Consider the following 21,344-nt stretch of genomic DNA (forward strand, 5'->3'; position numbering starts at 1 on the left):
GCAATGGGTTTTCTCTGTTAGGTTACACGCATCTGCCATGCAATGATTTGGGGAGGGAGAGAGTTTGAATTGGTATTGCTCTTCGGGGCCTATGGGAGGACCCAGATTCCAGCTTAGGGTACCACTCTGTAGGCTATCCCGCGGCGGTAGCCAGCACTGCCAGATATCCAGCTTGATCCAACTTCTCAGTGTTTCTCTGCCTTGTTGTCTAGTGATCTGAGACTATGCCCAGCCACCAAATTAACCTGGCTTCACATTAAAATCCTACATCTTCTGGGACCTTCAAGAACATTATAACCATCCAACAATTTCTACCTGGGTAGGCATCTTTAGATTAGACAGCAACCATCCGTACAGATTTTTTTATTGTATGTCTTTCTTCTATGCTCCATCCAATGGCAGAAACCATTGACTTTTCTTTGAACCTACCCATTGACATCTTCTCTCTTTCCATGGTCCCTTGAGCTTTCTTGTGCGTGCCTAGAGATGTCGGCTGCACGCCCATATCACTGTTCCCATTTCATAGTATCAGAGAGACATAGAAAATGAGGGTTGGGAGGACCTCAGGAGGTCACATCTAATCCGCCCCTTGCTGAAAGCAGGATGATTCCCAGCTACATCATCCCAGCCGAGGCTTTGTCTAGCTGGCTCTTAGAAACCTCCAAGGATGGAGAGTCCACCACCCCTGTGGTTCACCCAGTGCTTCACCACCCTTCGAGGGAGAAAATTCTTCCTAATATCTAACCTAAATTTCTCTCCCCTTCTCTCTGTAATTTCCCCCTAACCCTGAAAAATCCTTTCTCATACCTCCCTAAGCCTTTTTTGCCTATTTACCCTTATTTCTGGAATTGCTTCCTCACAGATATGAGGGGCTGGAAGGGACCTCGTGAGATCATCAGGTCCAGCCCCTCTGCGCTGGGGCAGGAAAGGCTGCTGGGATCAGATGACCTCAGCAAGGTGAGCGTCCAGACGTCTTTTGAAGATACCCAGAGTAGGTGATCATACCACCTTTCCAGACCCCTGACACTCGAGTTGTAAAGAAGTTTTGCCTTGTGTCTAATCTAAAGTGGTCTTCTAGCAATTTAGGACTGTTAGTCCTAGTCTTCCCCTGGGGAGCCCTGGTGAACAGACGTTCATTCTCCCACTCCCTGATGTGGGCCCTTTATATACATATCTCAGTGTGCTATGACACCCACCCTTTCTTCTTCTTCTTTTCAAATCTCACCCCAAAATTAATTTCTTCCACTTGTGCTCTATTCCTGTACCAAACTGAGAAAGCAGAGGACCAACTCTAAAGTCTGCATATCCTGCTATGACTTCTAGTCCCCCCCACCCACACACACATATATTCCCTGTCTATTTAATCAATAAACTCCTTGGGGCTTCTTATATTTGGTGCATTGTACGACTGTTGCTTTGCTAATGATGACTGTTCTCTGAGGAACGACGGGGAAACCGTGCACACTGTTCACAGCCAAGCAAGGGCAATGATCACAACTGAGCCCCCCCGTATAATTCTGTCAAGCTAAAGCAGATCCGGACAAGGTAGCCTGAGGTCTGATTATTATGAGATAATCATTCCAGGAACCAGGTAAAAGAAGGACCCTTAAGGTATTCGTGCTTTTTTCTCTCCCTTAAGGGCATGCACTCTGCAGGCGCTTTATAGCTCCAACCGCCTTTCATGAGCGGTGAAACACAGAGAGGTTCAAAGCTGGAGGTAATCAGAGTGGAAGATGTAGGGAACAATTAGCAGAATTGTTCCAAGTGTCAGGATTAGCAGAAATCACACGCACAGCAATCTCACCTGCAGATGCTCCCTTGCTCAAGTTCAGTCTCTTGACATAAATATCCAGCCTGGGGATTCCCTCATTCCAGCAGGGCTTTGTGTTGTGTTATCTTGTTTACTGTGGCAATTTCTGCATTAAGGGATCTGCACTTTTAAATTAAGCTGTAATTCTCGTTGGCACCGAGTCCCCGATGTACGTGACTTTGGACTCATAAAGCATTGGCAGTTCCACGCCCCCTCCCTTTTATTTTTATTTTTTGGCAAGCAGGAACACACCCGCCATACCGGCTGTACTTTCCTCAACTTGCAAGGTGGATCTGGGGCTACACAATCTGACAGGAGCGCTTCGCAGGAGGAGATGCTATCACAGGTTTTCTTGAGGCACATCGGGAGATGAATGGTTTTTCCTAGCTGCTCCAGGAGCCAAATGACAAGTGATGCTGTTAGGAACTGTCAATCGTACTTAACAATTACCTCCTCCAAAAGTTTGCCATGGATTTTGTAATATATAAATGATGGCAGTATGAAGCAAGAGGCCAGTTTTATAAAGGCATCTAAGCACCTAAATAGTTATTTACAGAAGTGGCTCAGCAGCTTCGAGTGACTCGGTTGCTTGTATAAATCCCATAACGACCTGGTCTGCATTAGGTGCTGAAATTACACCGTGATTCTGGCCCAGGAGCTTTCCCTCCCCACTCATTTCTTTCTGTATCATCCTTATCTCAGTAATGCCCAGTGGGGAGCTGACTGACACCAGGGTGCCCTTCTGCTAGGTCTTGTACAGACATGGAAGTAGAGACCGTCTCTATCCCAAATGATGTGACACGCTGAATAAAGGAGGAAAGGGTGTTAGCCCAGATTGTGGAAAATCTTGATCTTAACCCAATAATAACATTTTCATCCAGGGAAGCTGAGAAGTAGTGAACTAACTATTGCCCTGACCAGAGCTTTTAAGCATATGGTTAACTCTTGTGTCCTTCAGCAAGCCATGGCCAGCTGGGACGTTGTTGAGTGAAGTTGTGCTTATGACTAGGAAAGGAGGAAAAAGGTCTCTGGTAGCCAAGGGAAGTGGGAACTGCAGCCTGTTTTTGACCCTTGTGTCATGTTAGTAGCACAGCACATGGAGGAAGAGGGACAGGCTACGGAGAAAAAGAGAGGAACATCCAGCTGTCTGAACCCCCGCATAGCATTTCTTTACCAACTTGGATTTTCTAGAAAATGGCTGAATTTTTGAAGCAAAACAGTAACATTAACCTTTGGTTTTAAAGACTCCACAGAAGCAGATCAGGCTAATGAGTAATCATTATAATTTTATATATACAGGCATATATAGATATAGATATGTGTGTATATATACATTTATAGTGTATATAGATCTATATCTATATATATGCCTCTGTGTGTGTGTGTGCATACACACACACACACAAACACATATATATACACACACATGCACATATACAAGCACACATTATATATATATGTATATATAAAATAGGCCTGTATACACACACTGCTAATAAACAGTAATTATTGCATAATTAGACTAACTACTAGGAGCACTTAGCAAGCAATCAAAACTCCATTAGTAACTAAGGGAGCGTTGTTATTGTTCATAGATTAATTGCTAATTTAGGGACAGTGTCTGCAAAGTCCTGTCTATGGCTTTCTAATGTGACCACCACTGTGATGCCTGAGTTTTGAACATTCATTTAAAAAAAAAGCAAGGAGTGTGGCTTAAATGGCAGTGTATCCACAGATATTTTCCTCATCTGCATATTTCTTCAGGTTTCTTACTCCTTTCTTTATCTTGCCATCTGGCTTCCCCCCTGCCCACCTTCTCAGCGTATTTGTATACTTCATAAAGTCACGCGGCTAAGTGCGCTGGCATTTCGGTGGGGCTAGTCAGACATGTAAACTATGGGAGGACATATGCCCAGTGCCTGTTGGAGAACCTGTAATTCTGGAGTCCAGTGATCCTGCACCTAATTTAGCAATCTAGTGCTAGAGAACTGCATGCTCGTGCAGATGACAAGCGTTTAGGTCACAAAGCCTCTGGCCCGGCCAGAAGCATTTGGAAAGGTGCAGCACGTTCAGCAAGACTGGGAAGGGAGCAGAGCATTTTCTGAAGAATTTGCAGAGCTACGTCCAAATGTCCTTGGACTGGGTCTGCAGACATGGAAGATGGTATGTGAACAGACAAAACCTGCAACACATATAGCATATTCATCGGGAAATAGAAAGAACAGGAAATATTCGTCTGGGATCAGAAAAGACCTCTTGCAACCTGGAGATGGCTCTGAATTCCTCCTGCTTGACAACAAGAGCAATGTTTAATGACCAGGAATCTCAAGGCTTAGGAATTCGAAGGTTTCTTTTACAACACATATCTGAACAGGAGAATGGTTCATCGTAAATTTTGCAACCAGCTTTACATACGAGCTTGAAGCGATGTATAGAGCTTGGGACCAACATATTCAAAAGATTTTTCTTCTCCCTATGTCTGTATTCAAAATAACCCCCCTGAAAATGATAGAAAGGCCCCTTTTCCTCACAGGCAAACCATTTCTGGATATCATCCTTCCACTTGTGTCTGCAACAGCCTGAATCTTTTAACCTGCAGGAGCCATGGAAAGACCCAGCTTTCATCCCAGGTGCTTGATTAAGGTAGTAGACAAATAAAGCCTCATATTAGTAGCTAAAGCCTAAGCTTCAGATTTGAAATCCTAGTTATTTCCTTCACATTGCCCTCAACTACTAGATACCGGTGTTACTTCTTATGACTTGGGTCATTTCCTTACATCAAGAATGCCCCAAAGCACAAGAGACAAGATTCATACCGGGCGCCTCTATACGGGATGCTAACTGTGCAGTAGCCTAATAACATTTTCATCGAGGGAGCCATTAGTATTGCTACACAACAGAGATGGGTAGATAAGACATACATAGGCAAATGGGCAACTGGATAAAAAATGCCCAAAAAGTCCCTAGGATGTGAAGAATGTATTACCGGTACCCTGGTTTTCAGGGTTTTGCTGAAGTGCATCATTGATGAGCCTTCTGAGGTCCTTGCTGCTGATGTAGTATCTCACATACTCCCTTGAAACTTCTACTTTTCTATCTTTCCTGCAATTCTCTACACCCTCTGTAGGTAAAGTGCAGAACTCGTTGCCACAAGATGTGGTGGAAGCTGACAGCTGAACCAGATTCAAAAAGGGATTGGGCAAATCCTTGGAGGAAAGGTGCTTCGGTAGCTCTTGAGCATGGGAGTTAGGGGTCCAGCCTCTGAAAGCAGACCTTCCTAGACCTTAATGCTAGAGGCTGCAAGTAGGACAGAAAGAGTGGGGAAAAACTGTGACCATACCCTGTTCACTCTCCCGTTCAGCATCCGCTGTCTGCTGCTGTATGACACAAGACGGACCTATGGTCTGATCCAATAAATGAAGAAAAAATGGGGGGGTGGTTTTCTTTGAAAATACAGTGGAAAGAATGGCTTGAAAACATTATCTGGGTGAATTGATCTTCTCCTTCTGCTCATTCAAATCTGGCCATTTGATGCCTGAAAATGTCGGGTCCTGTTTTCCAGAAAGAGTTAGTGAAGGTCTAGTCTAATGGAATTTTCTTGTGTACAATTGGTATAATACCATTTCCTTGCAATTTCTCAGTTGGTCTAATAAAAGGGATCGTTTTGGAACCAAGAGTTCTAGTTTTTTTGTATGCAGTATAACGGAACAAACTTGGGATCTCAGGCAGCTTCAGCAGTATTGTCAGCCGAAATTTGGATGGGGTAAATAATGGAGACACCGTTGCAGTTTTTGCATCAACATTTAACATTTTAAGAGGAAAAGACACCTGTTGTCACTTTAGAATTGGAAAAATGCAGCTCGAATTGAAACATCTGTATGACACCACAGTAAGGAGGAACGCAGCTTCATCTGATTTCACTCTGGGTCCTCATCCTGTAGACACCTAATGAACTCCACGTCAATTCATTCAGTGGGACTATGCAACCTTGTCTGTGGTAGAAAATGTTTGCCAGTATAGTTTATACTAGTTTCCCAAACAAAATCAGCTATATTGCAAAGGGCACTTTTCTGCCAACGTAACTGTGTCTACACTAGGGCTCTGCCAGTATAAAAACGTCATTAAAAAATTCAAATTAAGCAAGTGCCTAATGGTTTGCTGGACCCTTGCTTGAATTTGCACTGCAAGCAAGCAGGAAGAAATCAGCTTTTCAAATAGCACAAGAGCAAATTCAGATGTGATGTAATGATGTGCAAGCAAATCACATCACGTTTAGAGAGCTGCTTTTTTGGAATCAAACTGCATTTTAAACCAGCAAAACCCCAGCAACCTGTAACGGGCGATGGCTTCAGCTTGAGGACGGAGGGGAATCCACTGATTTCAACAGTTATCCCAGTATCAAACTATGTATGTGAAACATCTCTCTCTTGTATATCGACTCATGCCAGCCTACGACCAAAAGCACACATGCAGAAAGTAAGAGGTAAGAACAGGCTGCCAACCACTTCTTGGGCTCATACGCTTTGTTGTTGTTGTTTTATAAAACTAGTTAGGAAAAAAAATGTTGCGTGCTACTTTAATGAAACTCTGGGCTTTATTGAAATAGCCTTGATGATCTAGTAACACGTTACATCATTTGTCACTAGACACATTGGACCCATGTCACAGGGAAAACCTTTTAAAAGCTAAGATATAAATGGTGTGGAGACAACCGCAGCCTAGGCAGGGTAAAGAAGGCTGTCTAATTTGCAAATGTTTTTGTGTATATTTACATTTGGAGCATTTAAATGTAAAAAGCGGGGGGGGGGAAGAAGAATGTAACTTTTAAAATCTGGCCAGATGTTAACAACATCTGTCCAGATGTCAGCTCCAGGGTTCACTAGCATGACATTTTGTGACCAAAGGGAAGCATTTCAGCTTTTTTTACAGATTAATTGAGCTGTATGTCGGTCCCATCACTCTTTGCTCTTGGCCATATGGCCATATGTCATTAACCCGGGACACCAACAGCCCAAGAAAGTGGAACCATATGTTCTTACCCAAAATAAATAACAAATATGCTGAGTGCATATCTTTTTTTTTTCTTTTTGCAAGTAAAATGGGCACAAATAAACTTTGCACACAGCATTCACACACCAACACACCACAACCACTAACGTGAGCAGCAGTGACGACACGGGGTTCAGCGCTTCTTTGCTTCTCATGGTGGCCTCGCTCAGTCTCCATGTCATCATTCAAACAGGAGGCAGGGGGAAGGGACAGGGTGCTTCTTTCACCGGTCTGTTGAAATCATGCCCCGTTCTGCAGGAAAAAGCCCTCTGTCTGTCATCGAAGGGTCATTTTGATCAAGCCCCCTCGATACTCAACGCCATCTGGAAGCACCTCTGCTTTCTCCGCACGGCTAGGATGCGCGCGTCTCCATTGTGCAGTTCGACCCTTGCAAACGAGTTCTTATTTCCTGCCTGTTGACTGGACAAATAGAAAACCTCTGACTTTCTGTGACAATCTTTCCTCATTCTCATCAGCTCATCGCTTTTTAGATCAAGTGAGCAAAATGTTGCATTCAGTTCAAAAACACCAGCCTCACGCTTGAAGGGGACCCTGCTCTCACGGATCCAGCAAGAGATAGAGGGTCGGAAGGTGATGGCGAACTTTGCTGCTGCTTTAGTGTGGCATTCAGCAAACTACTCCACCTCTCCAGGCCTTGGTATCCATTTCTAAAATAGAGGTACATGTTTTGAAAGTCTGATGAATTTTTATTGGACAAAAAGACTCAAAAGAAGCTCAGAACATTATCATTATTGTTGCATTTGGTAGTAGAAGTCTAGATTTTTCATTTTAAAACAAGAACAATGCTACTACCTTTCTCCCTTAAAGTTGTTGGTTTTTGCCTGCACTAAAAAAAAAAGAAATTAAATATATATGCCAAGTAATATTTTTTTTTAATCAAAGGTTCACATGCTTGATTTTAAATCTTAAAAAAAAACAAAAACAACTGTAAAGAATCACTTGGACTTGATACAGGGAAAAGTTAAATGGAAAAATTACTTGGGATAAATTTTATACCTATCAGCTTTTATCTCCTCCCTTGAAACCTCATTACAGATGTGTTACTATGTTTATCTACAAGAAGAGGAAACATTGTACTAGAAAACATTTGCCTCCCTTCCACATCCAAGCCCAGGAGAGGCCTAGGGACCTATATTTAGCAAAGGTGGGGAGGGGGTTGGGTATGATAAGCCCATGCTCGAATAAAGGCCATTTTGTCTTGCCAGGGACGTATGGCATTCCTCCGAGCGTGTGCTCAGCATTGCCTGAGGAAGCCACCACAGGAGCGAGGCTCCCAAATATTATTTCTTGTTTGTTTGTTGCTTTTACCCAAGCCAAATTTTGAGCTCGGCTCCGAACAACACGCCTTTGCGGTGAAGCCTTGCAAACCTGTTTGTTTGGTTCGGCAGCCTCCTGGGTAATAAAACAGCATGGCAGTAGACAGTGGCCATATACAGAGTGAGTGACCTACGAAAGGTTTCAGTTTCTGAAATGAAATCGTCCCATTTTCCCAAGCAGGAAGCAACCGTGACCACCTGAAACCTGAGATCCTCCTCCTGCCTTTGTTTCAAGGTCATTTGCATCATCACAGATCCTCGCACCGAGGCAAGAGGCTTCATACCAGCTATGACCTGCCTGCCCAGAGGAGTTTTCCATCTATTGACTCCTCTGTGAAATCCTATGAAATATGAACTTTCATTTCTACCCAGGAGAACTTTTACAACCTTTTCTCCAATGCCTGATGAAGGGTGTTTGTGCCCGAAAGCTTGCAATTAAAGACCTTTTTTTGCAAAGAAATTGTTGGTATAATAAAAGATATCATCTCTACTATGAGTCCTTATTGCCTTGACCTATGAAAGGACACTTGCTCTGTGTTAGTCTTCAAATGGCCTTTCCTAAAAGAAGGCCAGTCCTACACAATAGCCCAGCTTGTTGTTTTGCACCTTTAGAGGCTTACTGTTATCTTGGTCTCTGCTGACCACTTCCCTTGTCCGCTCCTTAGCTCTCATGCACAAGCCAAGGGCTTCTGCATCATTCATCTTTCATGTCCCAATACCCACTGTACTTTCCCCACTGGCCACCAGATTTAATATGACACCTGAGAGGCATTTGAGATTCACTCTAGAGCTGATGTAGTTTTGGAGAAGGTGGGGGCAATGGTATCTACTGGGCTGCATTAGCAGGAGTGCTGTCAGGAGGATGAGGGCAGTGATTCTTCCACTCTATTCAGCACCGGGGAGGCCACATCTGGAGTCCTGTGTCCAGCTGTGCTCCCCCCACTACATTTCTGTGCAGAGGACTCCAGAAAGGATGTGGGCAAGTTGGAAAGAGTCCATCGGAAGGCAAGAAAAATGGGGGCTGGGGGACATGATTTGTGAGGTCAGACTAAGGAAACTGGGCTGACTGAGTCTGCAGAAGAGAACCGAGGGGGATTGCACAGCAACCTTCACCTCCCTGCAGGGGGGCTGCAAAGAGGATGGAGCTGGGCTGGTCTCAGTGGGGGCAGATGGCAGAAGGAATAATGGGCTTAAGTTGCAGCAGGGGAATTTTAAGTCGGATATTAGGAAAAACTTTTTCACAAAGAAGTTTGTAAAACACTGGAACAGGTGACCTAGAGAGGCGGTGGAGGTTTTTAAGACCCAGCTAGACAAAGCCTTGGCTGGGATGATGGAGTTGGGGCTAGTCCTGCTTGGAGCAGGGAGCTGGACTGGATGTGACCTCCTGAGGTCCTGAATTTTCTATTTGGATAGCTCCTAGATGGCTCTGACTTCCCTTTTTCATGTGTCCCAGAAGCTTATAGATGCTCCCTGCCTGCCTGCCATCCTATTGCTCACGGCCAATCTGGCAGGGCCCCATGTGCAGTGCTTTTAAATGACATCTCTATTTTCTCCCATTCATCTGCCATGTCTGGGAACCCAAGCCTCCTTGTTTTCCTTCTCCTGTTTTCCTTTCTGGACTGGCTAGAGCTATCCTCTGCTGTTGAAGTGTGCCTCTCTCTCTTTCCCCTCTCCCCTGAAAGTTCATGCTGCCTTGTTGTCGTCTCGAGCCGGTGTGTGCACACTCATGTGCGTGCTCTCGCCTGTGCTAGAATTACCACATCTGTAAAGCAGTAGGGGAGCAGGGCTTATCAAGTTTCTCTAAGCATCCTGGGATATCCTCTGTTGATTTCCCGGCCTCCTGGTTGCTTCTCAGAGCAGAGTTAATCTGATCATATTTAACATGCATTCTTCACACATGATCTTATTACAGTTCCAGGGCTCTTGTTTTTGCTTATTCGGGCTGACCTTTGGAGTCTCTTGCCGTCCTCTGCCATGGTCAAGACCTCCCAGCTTGTTGCCTGGTGGCCCCCAAAGGAAGGTGTGAAGATTAACAGCCTAGAGGATGTATTTAATGAATAGCAACAAGGGATTAGTGACACAGTGTCACCTTTCATGGCCCTCTTTAACCAGGCGAGCTGACACCCGTTTATTTTTGTTTGCACTGTTGAGTAAACTCTGGAAACTGGCTGGATTTACAGTCCTCACTCCCCCAGCTAGGAGCCCCCTTCTGCCCATTGGGCTTTGCATGGGATGACAATAAAAGCTTTAAACTCCCTCCCACCTTTGTCCCAGGGGAAAGCCTCATAGTCCTCTTCCCCCTCCAAACCTACAGGAGAAAAAAAAGTTGTGTCCGCAAAACAATGCTTTCAAACCTAGGAAGGTCTGATGGACAGCCTGGATTTGCAATTCTTCAAAGTCTGTTGAAGGCAGACTCTGTGTGCAACTACTCATTTCTACTGTGCCTTTTGAAGGATATTTTATACAGATTGTTGTTTCCTTCTAGCTGCCGACACCCTGTAAGGTGCTATGGTCAGTTCAGTCTCTTAGGTGTAAGGGATAAATCTCTCATGCCCCAATACCCATTGTGCAGCAACAAAGGAGCTATTAATCCATGTAATTATAATTAGGGATCTGATCCTAATTCCCCTGAAGTTAATGAACACAGCATAAAACCACCAAGGGCTGTGGACTAGGTCTTTCAGGGTTGTACCTATGAGACTATGAGATGCTGAGGACCGTGGCCCGGATCTAGCAGAGTATTTAAGCACATGCTTAATTTTAAGCACAACCATCAACAGGGCAATGCATATAGTTAAAATTCAGCAAGTGCTGAAGTACATTGCTGAAGTGGGATATATGTGCATAGAGGTACTTCACAGATCTAGTCCCTTTTCCATGCTGGGACCGTGACACAGGTGCTAGGATCAATGCAGAGTGCCTTACCCAGTATGGTTTTAAATGTCTGAGCAATGGGGGTTGTAGTCTTGCCCCTTCAGAGATTATCTTGCAGGCTAAAAATTCTCAAAACCCATCATGTTTTCCTAACAGTTACCTTAAAATCTTCTTTTCTTAATTTCATCTCATTCCTCCATAAAACCTCTCTCCCTGGGCATTCCTCCTAAGCAAATCTTCTTATTTGGTGTCTACACCCTTCAAATATTTGTAGACCTTTATCTTGCATACTCTTGCCTTAGTCACAATTCTCCCTCTTGGCCAGATTTGGCATATCATAGTGCAACAGCTAAGGAAGGTGAGGAAAAGCTACCAATAATGAATGGAGACAGCCCAATGTGCCTGAAAAGCCCATCTCAGTGCGTAGCTGGGTGAAGGGAAAGCACAGTATGTGTAGGCAGAAGTTGAACATAAAGCTTATGCCCTGGAATCTGTATACACAGGCAATATCTATAGGGGCCAATAACAATTAGTTTTCTTAGAAACCTAAAAAAACATGTGCCTTAATCATAATATTGAGTTGTGCAGCAGCTGGGAAACTACGAGGCCTTATCTCCTCCACACCGCTGACAACAGCAAATGTTGCAACTGTCTGAAATGTAATGCAGGGCTGAGTGACGTGTCTCCAGAAATGAAGCATTTGAAGTGGCTTTGGTTTCTTCATGAAGCAGGGAGTATCCCAAGTTCTCTCTCACTTCATGCCAAGGTCAGGGTCTTGATATGCTTCATGCCTGGGAAAAAAACTCAAGGCACTTGCTGAGCAGAAGTGGCAAATGTGTTAGCCCCAGGCAGATACAGTTATTTGGGTTGATTTTTTTTTTTAATGATATCTAGAGATCAGATAACCTTTTTCCCTTCATTGTGTCCATTGCAAGAAAGCCAGGGGGTGCATTTCCACATCCATGAATTATTTGCAAGACCAGTGTTTTGCCATGCAGATGCATGAAAAGTTGCACCGTTCAAAAGAGGTTTCGACAGAGTGCATCACCGAGGGATCAGATTCCCTCTCTTAGGTTACAAGAGATGATGCGTTTGATTGGATTTGTAATTTTAGTTATCTCCATAGCCAAAACCACAGAATGACTGGCAGTTTTTATATCCACGGGTGTGCTAGTGGTGAAACAATCACAATGGAAAAAATCACAGTGGAAAGCAGGACCGAGGTACATTAGTAAAGCTATGGCAGGAGGATCAGTCTAGACTAGGGTGAGGATCAAGACACCTCAGCAGATCACAATGAGGACCTGGATCTTTGGGGGTCCCTGTTGTTATAATCTGCCTGCAGAAATGTGTGAGATGCTAGACCTGGACTAACAGAAGCTGCTGCCACACGCCAGGTCTAATGGGCCCAGAAAAGAGCAGGGGAAGGAAATAAAAACTCAGCATGCTGATCTGAGCCAGTGCTCTCAGCCTCCCCCTCTGCTTCCCTTATTAATCAGATGCCTGTGCATAACACACATTTTTTATCTTTGGGGTTTTTTTAAGCAACCAAACACCCGCTACCACATTCCCAGAACGGTCTTGGATAAGCATGCATGCTCCCTGCACGTGGCAGAGGTAGGAAAGAGCCATGGCCAACGCCACCACAACCCACACCCCTGCAGGGCAAACAAAATGGGGTGAAATCAAGACTTCCAATCCAGCCGCTCCCAGGGAGCACAGGGTCTGGAAAGAAACCCGCGAGGGATTTTTTTTCCCAAAGGCTCCTTCTGGAGGAATGCATGAAATGCCTTCTGCTAACCCACTGGAGCCATCTTGAGTATGGCCCGTGGTCGGTACCCGGCTTCCTGACAGTTGGCGCGGCTGCCCCGAGGAGCCTCTGATGCTGTCCGTGTGTCTGCACAGCTGGATTCCTGAGGCTTAGCACCTGCATTCCTGAACTGAGCCCCAGTCCTAATTCCTGATTGTAGGAAAACAACATTCCTCCCGTCAAGTGAAAACAGTCGGACACAGTTCATAAACCATCTTCCTGAGGGGAAAAGTGCACACGCGTGGCACCGTAGCATAGAAGTGTATTGTCCATAGCTCTCTCGCGTTGCTGGCGGTGCAAACCAGCTGCTGCTTGGCCAAGTGCTCTGTTTAAATATTCAGATCGCCTTGCTGGATGGAGCGGCGATCAATATGCCACGTATTTGTTAATAAAAATGCTTCCTAAAAGCTGCTGGAGCTGAGCTTTTGACTCCCTGATATCAGCCACAGACCTGTATCAGAGCGCCCGCCGTCACGGTGGATGCTTCTATTCATATCCTCCTAACTTTGCAGCTGGTACAAGCCCTATAATAGATCTGAACAGCCTCAAAACTTGGAAGGAAAATGTGTCTGAATGTACATACATGGTTAGAAGCTTGGACTAGTCTCCACTTTCCATTGGCTGTACTCAAGCAATACCGATACTTATTTTTTTTCATAGAATCACAGAAAATGGGGGTGGAAGGGACCTCAGGAGGTCACATCTAACTCACCCTCCTGCTCAAAGCAGGACCAGCCCCAACTACATCATGCCAGCCAAGGGATTATGATAAATTAATCAGGACTCATAGTAAAGGTGATATCTTTTATTAGACCAACTAAATTTTTGCAAAAAATAAAATCTTTAATTGCATTTTTTTTTTGTTGCAAAAATCCAGTTGCTCTAATAGAAGATATAACCTCTACTACAAGTCCTGGTTGCTTTTTCCTCTAGACCAATATGGCTACAACCTAGAGACCCAACACAATGATAAATGAATACATTTTCAAGAATAATACTAATATATATAACATATAATATATATTATAAATATAGAATATATATTTTCAAGGATAACCTAATATATATTTTTCCACCATGTCCTAGACCTTCTGGGATCAGCTCATTTTTCTTTCTATTCTTCCACGCTCCTACAAACACAGACTGGTTCTCCAGCATGTCTCTCTCCATTAATGGGATGTTGCCCCTTCCAAGTCTAGTTAATGCTACTGCCACATCAGGTCAACAACATCAATTCAGGTCCAAAAAGAGAGCTTTATTGCCTTCCCATTCTCTCCCAGGGTTGAGAAGATCAGCTTTGAAGGACACATGCTCTCTAAATATAGCAGCATGAGTCTTTGACCTGTGGGCTGGCCCCCAGTGAAATGTTTTGAGTTTGCAAGGGAAAATGTCTTCGGTAAGGAGCCTCTTAGACCTCATGGTCCCATTACGTTTTTCACCTACCTCCTTGGTGTGGAATTTGGAATTCCTGCTCCTTTTCTTAATGAAAACAGGGGCAAAACTTGTAAGTTTTAGTGTTATCTTCCCCAAGCTAAACACGGCTTGGTGGTCAGTGTCTGCATGAGCAACTGCTTAGTGGTGTGTGCACCCAAGTCAGAGATATGAGCCTATTAGACTCATATCAAGACATATGCCTTCAGTGTTGGCCAAGATAGGAGCCATCAGCCATCAACTGCCATGCTTTCCCTACCTATATGTTTAGTCTTGGCCTGATGGGACATCATCTTCTGGGAAACAGAAGAGTCTGGACCTCCATGACCCATGTCACGCTTGACCTCTCTGCTGCAACTGCTGGCAAAAGGGGCCAAAAAAGAATTTCAGTTCACCAAGGAGTATTGAGCAAAAGCAAGCATGGACTCAATCATTGCTCCCACCTCCCTGCACCCAAGAAAAGCTGGCCATTTGCTGAAACTGGAGGAAGAGGAAAAATGTAATTGCACAAATATTGTTAGAAACAGATCCTCCTCCACTGGAAGCTGCATTCCCATCGTGTTTGGTGTCACTTTGCTCCATTCTTGGAACTGGAGAGTTTTTGCTCCGCTTGGGGATTTATATAAATTTAACGGCCAAGGGGTGGGGGAATCAAGAGACATTCACACAGTGAGCTTGTTTCTTTTCTTCCTTTTGCAGTGTAGTTGTCTAATTACTTTCATTAAGTTGCTCCCAATTTCCATAGGTAATGAAGGAGAATTAAAATCAGCATTGCCACTCACTCACTATCCTTTCTTTCATGGTCCAAATTGATGGTCTTTCCATCGACTTCAGTGAGCTTTGTAGCAGGGCCATGGCTATAAAAAAGTAGGCCAGATCATTAGTTGGTATAAATCAGCTGAGCTCCACTAACTCCAGCTCCTTCAGAAGGAAGTAGTGCTTTCTTTGTATAAGGTTGTCAGGGGATGAAGGGTTTCTTGTCCGCATCTCCATATGGTAGCTGAAGTCTGGAGCGTGAAGGGTAGGAGGAGAGCTGGCCAAATTTTTTTCACTGAAACTATTTTTGATGAAAATCAAAACTAATTTTTGACCAAAAATGAATTTTTTGGCCACATTTTTCAACAACAATAAACTGAAAATTCAGCTGAAACTGGAAATTGAAGTATTATGCCTTTTTTTTTTTTTTTGGCTTTTTTTTTTTTTTTTTTTACTGTTCTTCCTTTTCTACCTCTATCTTTTTCTACTCTCCTTCCTTTTCCGCTTTCCCTTCTCCGGTGGTAAAAAGGAAAAGCAAGAGGATAAAGCAATTTAAATTAATTTTTGTGGTTGAAAATGTTGTCCCAAGGTATATTACATTTTTCAGGTAGCTCAAAGACAGGCCACTGCTCTCATGTCTGGGCTGTGTCAGTCTTGATGCTTTCCATTCTTATGGGTTTGTAGCCCTAGATCAGTCTGGGTGTAATAGCAGTTGAGAACCAGGGAATGGCAGGATCAAGTTGACAAGTGAAAGGGATAATTGTAGAGGGATAATTGCATGGATTAAAGTGGAAATCTTGTAAGGCTGAGCAAAATGATGGTAATCCCAGACGTGGGGTTTTGCAGCATTATTACCTGTGTCACAGCTGTTATATCATTGTTGAATGTCAAAATGACTTGACATCACAATGAACTGCTCTTTCTCTATTGCTCAGGGTTTCCAGGACAAAAAAAATCCAGGGAAAACGTATTGATTGTGTGTGTGCAACCTGTTTACAAAGCTTTCCCCTGAGCCTTGGCTGCAGTTTCCACCCCCTCTCCTGGTAGTGCTACAAAACCACTGGACTTGCAAGTCCCAGTCTGTATTTCTGGCCCTTGAATTCAATAACCCTTCTGTTCTCAGAATTGCTCTTCATCCTCTTTAAACCAGGCTGCCTCACCCACATATTTGTCAAAACTGAGTATTCAAATCTTGGTTATAGGCAGAGGAGCAGTGAAGCCCCCATCTCCCTCCCAGCCCCAGCACCCAACCGATACTTCATTGCATGGCGTGTTATTCACCTTCGGCAAGAGCATGCACAGCTTGACAATTGGTGACTAGCAAAATGCCTGTCTATTAGCCTTCCACATATTTGTATTAGCACTTAGACAGATGTGCTCATCTGCGATAAAAATTGTGTGCATCTACATGTCCTCAGCATGGGGCCTGACATTCGGCGCTGGAGAAAGACACCAGTTGCATTGCCCAGTTAAGTTCACATCAGCACCATCCTTTCCAAGATGCTCTCTCAACCCATTCTCATATTCAACAGAAACTTCTTGCCACACCATCTCTTGGCTTTCATAAATTTGAGGAGTTGCTATTACTGCTTCAGTTCTGATATCACATCATGGCAAACCGTCAGATACTTACAGCCAAACAATTGTTATCTGAATAAGTGCAGGGCATGGAGATATGGGATAGGAGAATTTATCTTCTCTGTGATACCGCAGTGCACATGTTAGAGCCCTTATTACTTGGTGTCTATGTTGTGGTGTGCCCAATGCACTCCTAGGTTTAGAGGCATATAATTGAAGCATGAGACATTCCAGATAATAAACTTAACAGGTAAAAGTTCCTTAGTAGGCAAGTATTCAAGTAACTTGCGGACTGGAGCAATTAGCATATTTTTAGCAGTCAAAATAATTTACTTCAGGTCATTTAACCTGCTTTAATACGGTATAAAATTACTTAGGATATTGAGAAGCTAGGTCCAAATGCATTTTTAAAGGTTCACACTATGCCCAATGCATTTCTTAAATCCACAATGCTGAATTACCATGGTTTACTGCATTACAATTTTATAAGAGGATCTTTTCATGGAGCTTCAAGACGTAGGGCTCTGAAAAACAATTTGATATATGCCTTGGCTCAGGAAATGGTCATACAAGATGAAATGCAGTTGGTTCAAAAATGGAAAGCACCCCCCCCGAATAAAATACCTCTGCAGCCAACTCTGCATCATTAATACCCTTCTCGGATGTCAATGAAAACTCACTCTTGTGTCTTAAAAAGCTCAGTAGGAGTTTTAACATTACAAAATTCATTTGTGAAACCTGCTACCAGATGTCTCAGAGGGCTAAGAAATGTGCTGGCATAGTAGCCTCTGGGGCTGATAGAAATGTATGGAGTGAGGAATCATCTTTGAGTAGGATGCAGCTCTGTCAAGCAAGAGTAGCTTGATTATCACGAGAGGACTTTTCTGTATCTGTTTTCTTTCTTGTGGAGGCCATTGCTTTTTACCCAGATGTAGGAACAAGGATGCATACATGCACACACACACACATGCATATCGTATCTCCCACTACTGAACTCATCTCTGGATTTCCTTCAGTCAGACAGCGGGACAGAAAGAACTGAAGTTAAAAACAAAAGCAGCCGGTGCAAAACAGAGGTTGCATATTGGATTCTCCTTTCACTTGTACCGTGGAGTAGCAAGAATCACCCCACCTTGTTTTGCACCAGATCTGAATTCAGACCATTGCCTGCACCTTGTATGTAAATCAAACTGTCTGCCATACGCGTGTTAGGCCAGACCCTTGGGAGACGAGGTTCTTTGGGTAAGTGCGCTATCTTTTATTAGACTACATAGTTGGAAGAATGGTGCTTTGTAAGTTTTTGGACACAAACACACCCTTCTTCAGGCATAGAGAGAGTCCCTCTGCTTTTAAGGGGTGAAGATCATTCTTCAAGATTAAACTTCTCGCTTTAGTATATCCCTTTGTACACCTCTTCCAAAGCAAATCAGACACATCTGTCACTGAAGTGGCAGGGTTTGCTTGGCAGCAGTTTATGGTAGGAGCTGTACTTTGGCTACAGTTGATTAGCACATGATAGGGATGTCAATTAGGAACTGGACCCAGTGATCTGTAAGGTCCCATCCAGTCCCTAACAACTCTGAAACCACAGGATAAGGCTACCAATTCTTTTGTCTAATAGGATGAATGGGACTTTGTGTGGTCCTTTGATTTCCCCAGCGATTAGATAGGATGGTCTGATGCTGAAAACTACAGCAAAGTAATTTTTTACTTTGCAGCAATGGGTCTGAAAATATTAAAATCCATGAGTTACTTGGTCCCATTTGCTAATTAAACAGAGCATGAGTGAGAGTACACACTGGAACAGCTGGAGAGGTAGTGGACGCTCCATCACTGGGTGTCTTTAAATCAAGACCCAAGTCTCTTTGTCAAAGATTTGCTGCGGCTCAGACAGGAAATACGGTATTAATACAGGAATTATTGGGTGCCATGCTTTGGTCTGTGAGATGCCAGTTGTACGAGATGATCTTGTATCATTGAGGCTATGGCTAGATAGGATCCGAGAAGCATGTTCGTGGGTACCTGTCTCCGGCTTTTAGTTCTGCCATGTTCTGCTCTTTTTCTCTGCTGCAGTACAGCATGTTAATGCACCTTGTCTCTCCTGCCTGGAAGCTTATAATCCACTCAACATCCTGCCAAGAACCTCATCCCAGTCGTTCTGTCATAACAAACAGACCTCTTTCCCCCCACGGGCTGCAAGGGCTGACAGAGGAGCTGACAAAAAGCAAGCGGAGGAGACAAAGTGGCTTCTAAGATATATATTTTTTCTAGCATACACTCCCTGTCAAATTGCAGGATGCAGTCAATACAGTGAAATTACAGTCCTGCAAAAAAAAAAAATTTTTTTTTTTTTGATTCCGAATTGGGGGATTAACGGTCAAAAGAATGTTCTTCTGGGAGTAATCTAAGTGTTATATTTACATTTGGCTTGGAATTATTTGCAGGGAGGAATTTCAAATGCAAATATTTTAAAAGCGTAGCATGTAGAGAGACACTGTGGGCACTTCTGTTTTCCCTAAAATAAGAAAACGGTTTTCTTGACTTTTTTTTTTAACTGGAATCTTAATGAGACCATAATTACGACAGCAAAAGAGGAAAAAATGTAGCTCTTAAAGGTTTGCTGTTACTGTACATATGGGGCCCTGGAGTTTTCTTTCAAAAAAAAAAATTAAAAAAATTTTAAATTATTTATTTTCCAAAGTGGTGCAAAGGGGAAAAAATGACTTAGCTAAGTAACTCTTGTCCATTTATGTGCTTACTCTGTATTTTCCTTTTCTAAGAAAATATATATGGATGGATGTTGAAAGTAGGCATGATCTGTTTGTCTTGGCTCCCTCTTTTATCTTGTTTTATTGTGTTACCATTACATGGAGTGTGTTAGCAACAGCAGATTTGTTGAGACTCTTTCCAATGCCGTGTGTCTCTGGAGTGGAAAATGAGCTGATTCCTTTGCAACGTTGCTGACCCTCTGGGCTATATTTTGGGCCTGTTCATCATGTTATGGTCAAAATTTTGACTTGCAAACATTATACTGGTCAAGGAAGTCTGGGCATGAATACAAGGAGCTTATCTTCTAACCCTTTCCACTCGTAGCCCAGTTGTTAGAGATGCATCAAAAAACATTTATGGCCTTAATTTTGTAAAGGCCTGGAGGGTGGTTTTCCACATTAACTCTTCAGTTTTACTGGTTTGCAGTCTGAGTATCTCACTGCAGTTAGTTGCAAAACTGCTACCGGGACCGACAGGGCAGAATGGCTAGACAGAAAACTGAAGCATATCCGAGATTTTCCCCATCTCTATGTGCCCTGCTCATACCTTTGACTCAACTGATTTGGGTCAAACTGGTTTATGCAATGCTGAGTCTGATACGACATTCAACCTGGTTTTTCTCAAGCCGGTTCCAGCCATTTTCAAAATGGTTTGTGTGCACTGAACCATCTCTTCTGTTGTAGGTTTAAACCCGTTTCTGATCACTGAAACATGTAATGTCTGTCCCTAGCCAAGTTGGGCAGACGCATAAAAGCCTAGGAAGACTTTGTGCTCTCATTTGTCCCATTGCACTTCCCTCAGAAGTCAGTGCCCATGCAGACATCAGAGGGCAACAACTTTCCAGTGCTGCTAACCTAGCATGAGTGTGAGGTCAGAAAATTCAAAATTTTGTATGGCAGCTATGGTCTGTCATCCTACTTGATGATCCTGCAGGATCTCTCAGGACTTTATTCCTTAGACTAGGCTATTTATGAATCTCATAGTTGTTATCCTTGTCTATATTTCTATCTACTGCCCAGATGTTTGTTCCATTCTCTTCCCAACTTTTATCGCTCTACCTTGGCTTACCGATTCTGCCCCCCGGACAAGAGTAGCTATCTCAGAATAAAGTCACTTTTATTCTGCAATAAAGTGTCCATTCTGCAAAAGGTTTACTAATCAACATCCCCAAGTAGGCCAAGCGTGACTGTAGACCTATGCCGTACTTCAGAACAACTTGGACCTGGGAGCTGGATTGCACCCAGGTGCTTGGCTGGAAAATAAGTCTTGTGTCTGACATACTAGGGACATCGGGAAACGGGAAGCCTAACCTGAAATCTTTGGACAGGCTCCACCTCGCTGTCAGTCAGGAGGAGATAAACCTTGCATGAAATAGGACCTTCTAAAGTCATTAGTTATCCACTTCTGCCAGAACCACTGACGCGCAGCTCTGGAGGAAACCAAAGACAGGCAGCCAAAGAGAACAGAAAACAAACGTGAAAGGCAACATGTCTGCAAGGAAGAGCCTAATACAAATGTGGGAAAGTTTCTGGTCGAAGCCAAATGGACCGCATAGAGCTTTTCATACATATCGTATCGGCCCATATGAAAAACGCATTGCTTGGGAAAAACAAGAAATGAGAATATTAGATCATCTCCAGGTTGATGGATGTAGCTCTATACAAGGGGGAAAATGAGGTGAGTAGCTGTTGTTCGGTAATCTCTCCAGGAAGATCGGCTGCTAGGAAAACGTAGCTGTGGGGGAAGCGCGTGGCATGCTGATATTGCTATGTCAGGCGTACATTTGGTATACATTAAATGAGTGAGAGTCACCTCCCGCCTTCAGCTTCACTGCTCATACAAAATGTACTTTAAAACCCTGTCCTTAAACCTTCGTGCCCTGGAAGATGGTCAGCTGGCTCTGCTTTTTGGCCAGCAGACAGCATTTTGC

The sequence above is a fragment of the Crocodylus siamensis genome, chromosome 8 (assembly GCF_052110815.1).
Source record: "Crocodylus siamensis isolate JL-2025a chromosome 8, ASM5211081v1, whole genome shotgun sequence".
Classification (NCBI taxonomy): domain Eukaryota; kingdom Metazoa; phylum Chordata; order Crocodylia; family Crocodylidae; genus Crocodylus; species Crocodylus siamensis.